Genomic DNA, 10,781 nt, shown 5'->3' with positions numbered 1-10,781 from the left:
AGTGGAATCACAACACACCATGGACAAAGGTGGAACTTGAGAGAGAGAATTCCATGAACCCAAAAACACTCATGAACTCCAAGAACTTCATGTGTAACCACAAGTGGCATTTTTAGGTCATGATGCATGTATTTATATGTGTGGTACTTCTAGAGTCATGGGTATAACCCAAACCCATACCCATAGGTTTTTATGATCCATGGTTCATGTGACCCAACTCTTTATGTATCCATACATAAACTTGGTCCAACATGGATCATAAGCCCAACACATATAAATATAACTAATTATCATAATTAGTCCCCATATATTTAATTACTCTCTTTTGATCACTAAATTAATTCCAAATTAATTCTTGCTCAATACTAATTAAAACATATTGATTTCATATTAATATATTATAAGTTATAATATATTAATAAACCATAAATTACCTTCTCTCAAAAGTCCATCCTAACAAATTGTCGTGATGATATGCAACCCAAATGGACCATGCTACACTCGGGTCGAGTACATACCAATAATAGTTATGGGCTTAGACATCTAATCCAATAGATTGGCGCCAAGTTTATCACCATAGATTATTAGGGTTTCGTGATTAGGGAGTGGAAGGCGAACGACTTTCTCGCGACACATAATATCAGCATGATGGGGGGCTTAACCAATCCATGTCGATTATCACATCAATACTCCTAATATTTACTAGCATCAGATCTTTTTGAAATGAATGATTGTTTAGTGTTAATGTGCAGCCTACATAAACATATTTGGTTATTTTGGTTTTCTTATTAGCCATTTCCACCGTGAAGGCTTCGTTGAGCTTCTGGGGTTATTGTTTTAGTAAGTGTTTGTACTTGTTACCAACGAAGCTTCGCTCGGCTCCGCTATCGAATAAAATTCATGCATAAGTGTTCTTAAGTAGAAACGTACCAGTAACAACCGTTGGCTCCTAACTGGTTCGCCTTGACCCATTGTCAATACCCTTCCTGCCACTCTGGCCTCCTAGTTGTTGGCTTTGGGGCAATTGCGTTTGAAATGACCAGTTTCTCTACACCCATAACAAGTGTAACTGGCCCCAACATTGTTGTTGTTGTTATTGTTGTTAGGATTGTTTTTGTTGATGTTGTTTGACTGTTGGTTCTGTTGAGGCTGAGTTTTACAATATCTTGCGGTATGACCCTTTCGATTGCAACTTGTACAATCCATCTCCCTGCATTCTCCATGATGGTGAAAATAGGGTCCATGAGTAATGTTTTGGAGTAGTTGGTGTAGATGAGGCTGGGGCATGTGGTGTTGAGGTGACCTAGGCAGTAGCAGTGTGGACTGCTACTGTTTGTTTCTTCTTTGATGAATCTGAGTTTTGTCGCCCTTTTTGCTTGTTGTTCTTGCCTTTCTTGTTATCACTTTCCTTTTTAACTTGAACTTCTCCTACTTTGGCACCCTTCTTGTTTCCATGGTCGTATAACTTCTTGGCTAGCCTTTTAGCACTGTCATACGTTCCCGGGTTTGCTAGGATTACATTTCTTTGAATTGGATAGGTCAATCCCCAAATGAATCTTTCAATCTTTTTCCCTTCAGACGTGATCATTCCTGGACACAAGAGTGACAACTCCCCGAACCTTGAGATGTAAGCATCAATGTCAGAGTTTTGGACCGTGAGATTCCACAGTTCTTGCTCCAACTTCTGGATTTCTCCCCTTGGGCAGTACTCGGCCATCAGCATTTACTTGAGCTCTTCCCATGGCATAGCATTTTCCACAGGGAGTGTCATGGCCTACACGTGGCCATTCCACTAGGAGAGAGCTTGATCGATGAATGTGCAAGCCACAAACTTTACTTTGCACTCCTCGGGACATCCGCAGATCTTGAAAACCAATTCCACCTTTTCTAACCACCTTTTTCAGAGTTATCACGCCTCTCGTCCCATTGAAGCTTCGAGGGTTGGCATTTGTGATGTATTTGTAGGTACAGGTTCTGGTAGGTCCTTGTTTCATCCCATGGTTTGAGCTTCCGTTCCCTTGCCCATTAACTCCACCGTTGTTCCTGTGGTGAATATGAGCCAGTGCTGCTTGAAATGTTGCTGAGTTCATTTCTAGTGGAGGCAGTGGTGGTGATGTTGCGTTGCGGTTTTTGCGTGTTTGTCTTCGAGACATCTTTTTGTCATGAAACAGAAAGATGTTGAGTATCCGGTGTATTTTACTTTCCCGATTTCTTGATTATAGAATGGTGTCGGTGATTTGGGTATGTATAAGCAAGTGAGTGCATGCAATCAACATGTAATAATAGTAACAGAACACATAACAAATAACAACATCATGAGAAAATATATAGTCGTTTTCATTAATGATAATCTTTTGAGTATACGAAAATTTTCCTACATAAGGCATAAAATACATGAAGTGAAATAAAATCCGACAGAGTAACGAATCCATGAGTAGTGTAATCACTTAATCATGTAGTCGATAGTACATAGAGTAGTACATAAAAGAAAATCATAACGGTATTAGGTACATGATGAATGGATACTAGTTGTGACGAGAAGGGTCTGGTGGTGAAATCGTACGCCAAAATGTCTTGCCACAAGATCAGCCATCTCGAGCATCTCCCTGACGACCTTGTCCCTTTCGTGCTCTGCCTGTACGGATCGGGCATCTGCTGCTAATAGTTGTTGTCAAAGGGTGGAAACTGTTGGATAAGGTGTCTAAGTCCATAACTTATTTGGTATATATTTGACCCGACCCGGCATGGTCCATTTGGGTTGCACTTCACCCGAACTATTTATGGATAATTTTATGAGAGTTATACACATATGTTTATTAATATATTATAAGTTATAATATATTAATATGAAGTCATGTTATTTAATTAGTCTTAGTCTTAAATTAATTATGAATTAATTTAGAGATTAAAAGGAAGACTAATTAGATTGTGGGCTATTGGTTTTATATGGTGTGGGCTAACACTCATTTGTTAATGGGCTAGGCTTGTATGGAAGTCCATGGATGATCCATGGAGCTTTTTGTTGGGTTTTAGCCATAAGAACTTTCCTATGTGCGCATGCAAAACCCTATTGCTCGGATCTAGGCTTTCTAATTAAACATGCTTTGAATCCAAGACTTCTAATGGCTAATTAGGTTAAATAACAACATCGAAATAGATCTAGAATCATACCTTTGGATTCCTTGTTGATCTTGTTGTCTTGGAGCTTCTAGAGTCACAAATGTCACTCCTCTAATGGCTTACAAACACCAATAGCAAGTAAGATGATTTAGGAGAGAGAAGAGGGGAGGAATTCGGCCAGAGTATCTCTACTTTAGATGGTGTGTCGAATTCCCTCACCCCTAGGGTCTATTTATACTTATAGACTCCTTAAGGATTACAGCTTTAACCCTAATTGGATAACTTAGACTTTAAGTTGATCCATATCCTTTCCTTGATAACCCTATGGACGATTTTGGCTTATACATGCCCTAGAAATCGTCCATCCTATCTTGGATAAGGATTTATAGTCTAAAGTGAAACTATCAAACAATTGACAGTTTATACCCTCTTATTTAATTAATCTCTTTAAGTCACCAAATTAATTCCAATTAACCTATGACTTATATTAATCAAATAACCATATATTATTCCTTATAATATTTACTCTCTCTTAACAAATCATCCATCAAGTTGCTATGGTGAAGGCATCCCAAAAGGACCATGCACAACTGGATCAAATACTTGCCTAATATAGTTGCAGCCTTAGACACTATTCCAACAGTCTCCCACTTGGATAAATCTAGTAACTATACAAGTACAATTCGGTTTGCAATCGTAGCTCTCAAAGACGCTATCAAACTCTGATCTAATCAATCTTGTCCTTTAGATAAGGGATCGTACAGTCCTCTGTTAGATATCATGCTGACAATCCTATGGAATGGTTAGTCTAGCATTTGATTTCTCGATCTCCGATTTATTCGACATAGAACTTAATCAAACACATCAATTCAGTTCTGACCGGGCCCGGCACATAAGTCAAATCAAATCATCGAGTGGCCAAGATATCTCTTCTACCCTCTTAGGATAAATTTTACAGATAAACTTCGACTTATATGTATTTACTTATTCATTAACCAACTATACACAACAATGCGTTTTATAACACCAAGTTACTGATGCGTTTTCGCATTATCAATGTACAATCAATTAATAAATAATAAACCATATATCTAGGTTTTAAGACTATATGATATTATCGTCTTGCGATCACCTTTTATATCGTATTCCATAAAGTGATTCCAGCAAGCGCGGGTTTGTTCCAATGCTCAAAACCAGTTCATAAGCACTCATGAACGTTGCAGCAACCCTTGCTATGTCTAACACCATTTAGACAATATACACACCAATTCATGACAATCTTCATTCATATCTACTTCCAACATATGAACGACTGTGGATAATTTGAATAATTCGATTATTCCTAATAAACTCAATTATTCTGGAAGTCAAAACATGCAAAGTGAAACAATAGTTAAACAATTAACATATGACAGTAACTTTACTTATAAATAAAACTCCTTTATTTAATCATCAAATGTTAATTACATTTATCTATTATACGTTTCTAATTCTATCTAATCTATACTAATGTCATCCTTCAGCCCAATACTCATAGCATGCTGCAAGTGCTTAACCCTACTCAGTCCCTTCGTAAGCGGATCTGCTTGGTTATCTTCTGATGATATCCTCTTAACTATGAGTTGTCCTTCTTCTACACGATGTCTAATGAAGTGATATTTTCTGTCGATATGTCGAGATCTACCATGATCCCTTGGTTCCTTGGTCAAGGCAACCGCACCTTCGTTATCACAGAAAATTTCCATGGGCTCCTTTATGGCAGGCACAACTCCAAGATCACCAATGAAGTTCTTTAGCCATATTGCCTCCTTCGACGCTTCGCTCGTTGCGATGTACTCTGATTCGCACGTTGAATCAGCTACGGTTTCCTGCTTGGAACTCTTCCAAGTTACTGCTCCTCCGTTTAGGGTAAAGACCCAGCCCAACTGCGAACGGTAGTTGTCCCTATCGGTCTGAAAATTGGCATCACTATACCCTCGCACCTTCAAGTCATCACTCCCTCCAAGGACTAAGAACCATTCTTTCGTCCTCCGAAGGTACTTAAGGATGTTCTTCACCGCAATCCAATGTGGTTTGCCAGGGTTCCCTTGATATCTGCTAACCATGCTCAAAGAGAAGGCTACATCAAGGCGAGTACAAGTCATAGCGTACATGATTGAGCCAACTGCGGAAGCGTATGGTACTCGGCTCATTTCTGCTATTTCAGCTTCAGTACTCGGACTTTGAGTCTTACTCAACTTGGCATTTCCTTGTATCGGTAGTTCTCCCTTCTTTGAGTTTTCCATACTAAAATGTTTTAGTACCTTCTCTAAGTAAGTATTCTGAGTAAGTCCAATTAGTCTCTTACTTCTTTCTTTTACTATCCTTATTCCCAAAATTTAAGAAGCCTCTCCAAGGTCCTTCTTTCTTTTACTTCCTGCAGAGTCAGGACGTCGTTTCCTATGAGTAATATGTCATCGACATATAGAACGAGGAAGTTTACTATACTCCCACTGGCTTTGACATATACACAAGATTCGTCTTCGCTTCGTACAAATCCAAACTCTTTGACTTTCTCATCGAAGCAAAGATTCCATCTGCGAGACGCTTGCTTAAGTCCATAAATGGACTTCTCAAGCTTACACACTCTATTTGGATGCTTCGGATTCACAAACCCCTCTGGCTGAGCCATGTAAACATCCTCAGCCAACTTTCCGTTAAGGAAGGCGGTCTTGACATCCATTTGCCAAATCTCATAATCATGAAATGCGGCAATTGCTAACATCACTCTAATAGATTTAATCTTCGCAACTGGTGAGAAGGTCTCATCATAGTCAACTCCTGGAGTTTGAGTAAAGCCCTTCGCAACCAATCACGCTTTATACATGTGTACGTTCACATCCACGTCGGTCTTCTTCTTGAAGATCCATTTGCACCCAACGGTCTTACGTCCGGGCACATAATCAACCAAATTCCAAACTTGGTTATCGTACATGGATTGGATCTCGCTATCCATTGCCTCTTTCCATTTTGCAGACTCTGGGCTTGCCATGGCTTCCTTATAGCTATTAGGTTCATCATGATTTACTAGTGTACCATCACTAATATACGTGTCCCCTTCGGTAGTAATATGAAAACCATAAAACTGGGGATGAACTCTAACTCTATCGGAACGTCTAAGAGGTAAGGATTCGTCAATCGGTTCAACCGGAGTTTCCTCCTCGGGTTGAATGCCAGCGGTAGAGGTTCCTTCATCTATCGACTCTTGAATCTCTTCAAGTTCGATTTGCCTCCCACTGTCTCCTTGGATTATGAGTTCTCGCTCTCGGAAAACTCCTCTACTCGCAACAAAGACAACGTTGTCCTTCGGTCTATAGAAGAGATATCCAAAGGATGTCTGCGGGTAGCCGATGAAAATACATCGCTCACTTCGAGGTTCAAGCTTGTCGTGAGTATCTCGTCTTACGAAAGCCTCGCAACCCCAAACCTTGATATGTGCCAACGAGGGAGTTTTCCCCGTCCACATCTCGTGAGGTGTTTTGGCAACCTTCTTAGTATGGACTCGGTTAAGGATATGGGCGGCAGTCTCTAAGGCATACCCCCAAAAGAAGATAGGTAGTGAAGCACGTCTCATCATACAGCGAACCATATCCAATAAGGTTCGATTATGCCTTTCTGCCACACCATTCAACTGCGGTGTCCTAGGAGGCGTCAATTGCGAAACTATTCCACACTCCTTGAGATAATCGTGGAATTCAAGACTTAGGTACTCTCCTCCTCGATCGGATCGAAGCATCTTGATTTTCCTGCCCAATTGATTCTCCACTTCATTCTTGAACTCTTTGAACTTTTCAAAGGTTTCTGACTTTTGCTTGATTAAATAGATATACCCATATCTACTATAATCATCGGTAAAAGTCACATAGAAGCGGTTCCCATCCTTCGTAGTTGATCTAAAGGGTCCACATACATCGGTATGTATTAGGTCCAGTAGCCCCTCACCCCTTTCACAAGTATTTATGAAGGGTGACTTAGTCATCTTTCCAAGTAAACAAGACTCGCATGTGTCATCTTCCCTAAGGTCGAATGACTCCAACACTCCATCCTTTTGGAGTTTGGCTATGCGTTTCTTGTTGACATGTCCAAGACGGCAATGCCACAAGGATGCTTTATCCAAACTAGTGGAAGAATCAATATTCAAAACATCATTTCCTAAGTTATCAACAATCATAACAGTTTCATATATTCCATTACATGGTATAGCTTCAAAGTATAAGACACTATTTAGATAAGCCACAATGGAACCATTCTCATTATTAAAAGAAAATCTAAATCCTTGTCTATATAAACCATGAAATGAAATGATGTTTCTAGCCATTTCTGGCGAATAGCAACAATTGTTCAAATCTAAACATAAATTATTCCTAACCACTAAAGAATACACTCCAATCTTGGTAACAGGTGACGATCTTTTGTTCCCCATGATTAGATTGATCCTTCCTTGCTCCACATCCCTACTTCTTCTTAGTCCCTGCACATTTGAACAAATGTGATAACTACACCCGGTGTCAAGAACCCAAGAAATAGCATGATTAGCATCGTTAGATTTAATTGTGTATATACCTGCGAAAGATGGCTTGATCTTTCCTTCTTTGATTGCTTGCAGGTATTCTGGGCAGCTTCTCTTCCAATGTCCTATCTTGTGGCAGTGGTGGCACTCTGCCTCCTTCGGGTTAGGATAGGGCTTAGAGGGATCAACTTTGGTCCCACTAGAAGAGGCAACATCTCGGGCTTTAACCTTGTGATAGTTCTTTGATGAAGCCTTCCTCTTTTTTCCCTTTCCTTGACCAATTGCCAAGACAGGAGCAGCAGACAGATTGGGAGTAGGTGCAACAGACTTGTCTTTGAAGTTGCTCTCAGCGACCCTCAAAAGACCTTGGAGTTTGCTTAGGGTGACCTCCTCTTTGTTCATGTGGTAAGTCATCCTAAATTGGTTGTACATCGGAGGCAAAGAGTAAAGCACCATGTCGATCGCCAAGTCTTCCCCAAAGTCAACATTTAACTTGCGAAGGCGATCGACATACCTTTGCATCTTTTACAGGTGCACGGTAAGATATTCTCCATGACCCATCTTAGCGGAGAGCATGTTAGTGAAAATCTCATAATGCTCTTGTCTTGCGTTTTGGTGGTATCTCTCCAATAAGTCTAGATGCATCTCGTATGGATACATGTCCTCGTAGGACTTTTGGAATTCGGAGTTCATGGTGGCAATCATGATGCAATGTACCTTCGTTGCATCTCGCTCATGAGTCTCAAAAGCTGTGATTTCGGCCGGAGTAGCGATTTCGGGGTTGATCTTCTCAAGCTTTTCATCGAGGACATACTCCTTATCCTCGTAGCGAGCAATGGTGCAAATGTATCTTATCCATTCGCTAAAGTTCGTTCCATCGAAGGTGACCTTTTGGCAAAGGCTCATCAACGTGAAAGAACTAGCAGCAGCGTTGTTTGTGTTCGACATCTATAGAAAGAACAAAGATAGATTAGAATAAGAATCCCTAATTATCACCCAATAAGAAAAATTAGGGTTAGGATCCAACAATAACATTTACATATTAGAAAAGCGATGCCGTAATCTAACATGAAAATAAATTGAAGGTAAGTGAATGACGATTCACTAATTCTCCATTACAAAACCTAGACTATTAGTCCTAAGTGTATTGAGAATTCCTAGGTTCGGATGAGATTCATTGAAACTATTCAATGGCATGTTTAAATCTCGATATGCCCCTCTTGTTTGTGACTGGGATGCCGAGGATCACAAAGCGGGTGTGAATTACCATGCAAATTCACATGGTGCCTTCATTGTAACGATCACCTATTCGATGTGCCGGTAAACCACACACGCTCCATTGAACTATGATAAACAATGAATCACCCTTTGCCACCTTTGCTTAGAACCAATTAGTGTTCCGGTAAACCACACACGCTCCACTAACTTCTTAGCAAGGGTGCAAAGTGTAATTTCATGGGATTGCATCAATTCACTTTTCCTAAAGTAACTAAGATTGGGAAATTTTTAAAACGTGTAGTTATTTTGTATTTCTTATTATACTTTTAATGAGAGGATGAGGTTGCCCTATCCTACCCGTTCGGCTAACGACCCTCCACCAATCAAGCAAGCGGTGGGTGTGAGTGTACACCCATTAAGCGCCATTTTATAGGCCGCAACCTTATACCCACCTTATAGATCGGCTTCGTGAATGAGGCCTACTAACAGTAAGAGTAGCATTTAGTTATACATATATATATATATATATATATATATATATATATATATATATATATATATATATATTATTCTAGTAATATCATATTAGTATAAGGTTGTGTTTTAAACCTTTTAAAACGTAGGGTTTGAAATTTAAGTTGTCTAAATTAAAACCTTTTAATCACAAATATAAATTTCAAAACTTTAGGGCAAGTTTTAAACATTTAAAACATGGAGGATTAAATAACAAATAATTCCAATTAACAATTAATATCCTAATTATCTTTATTTGATTTATCCAAGATTTCTTTTAAGATAATTATCAAAATAATTAATCAATTATCATATAAGGAAATTAAATATTTTATTAGATGATAAATATCTTTAATTAGATCAAGATTATAGTCATATATATCAAAAAATCGGATTAGGGTTGATCTAATATGATTAAGGTAAGTTTCCATAAGATAAACACGAAAAAATCCCGGTTTTGCCTAATCCTGACGCCCGGACTCGCCGAGTACACAAAGGGACTCGCCGAGTAGACCGCCGAGTACACAAAGGGACTCGCCGAGTTAGGTCTACTCGCCGAGTCCACTTTGGAACTCGCCGAGTCCATGACTCAGAAACCCAAAAATCGAATTTTGCAGGTTTGTTTCAGTTAATCAAGCAACAATTTAAAGAAAACCAAGCTAGGCTTTGATACCACTGTTGGGTTTTAGCCATAAGAACTTTCCTATGTGCGCATGCAAAACCCTATTGCTCGGATCTAGGCTTTCTAATTAAACATGCTTTGAATCCAAGACTTCTAATGGCTAATTAGGTTAAATAACAACATTGAAATAGATCTAGAATCATACCTTTGGATTCCTTGTTGATCTTGTTGTCTTGGAGCTTCAAGAGTCACAAATGTCACTCCTCTAATGGCTTACAAACACCAATAGCAAGTAAGATGATTTAGGAGAGAGAAGAGGAGAGGAATTCGGCTAGAGTATCTCTACTTTAGATGATGTGCCGAATTCCCTCACCCCTAGGGTCTATTTATACTTGTAGACTCTTTAAGGATTACAACTTTAACCATAATTGGATAACTTAGACTTTAAGTTGATCCATATCCTTTACTTGATAACCCTATGGACGATTTTGGCTTATCCAAGCCCTAGAAATCGTCCATCCTATCTTGGATAAGGATTTATAGTCTAAAGTGAAACTATCAAACAATTGGCAGTTTATACCCTCTTATTTAATTAATCTCTTTAAGTCGCCAAATTAATTCCAATTAACCTATGACTTATATTAATCAAATAACCATATATTATTCCTTATAATATTTACTCTCTCTTAACAAATCATCCATCAAGTTGCTATGGTGAAGGCAACCCAAAAGGACCATGCACAACCGGATCAAATACTT

This window comes from Lactuca saligna, chromosome 2 (genome assembly GCF_052625555.1).
Source record: "Lactuca saligna cultivar CGN05327 chromosome 2, ASM5262555v1, whole genome shotgun sequence".
Taxonomy (NCBI): Eukaryota; Viridiplantae; Streptophyta; class Magnoliopsida; order Asterales; family Asteraceae; genus Lactuca; species Lactuca saligna.
The sequence above is the reverse complement of the archived record's forward strand: the minus strand, read 5'-3'. Positions refer to the sequence as shown.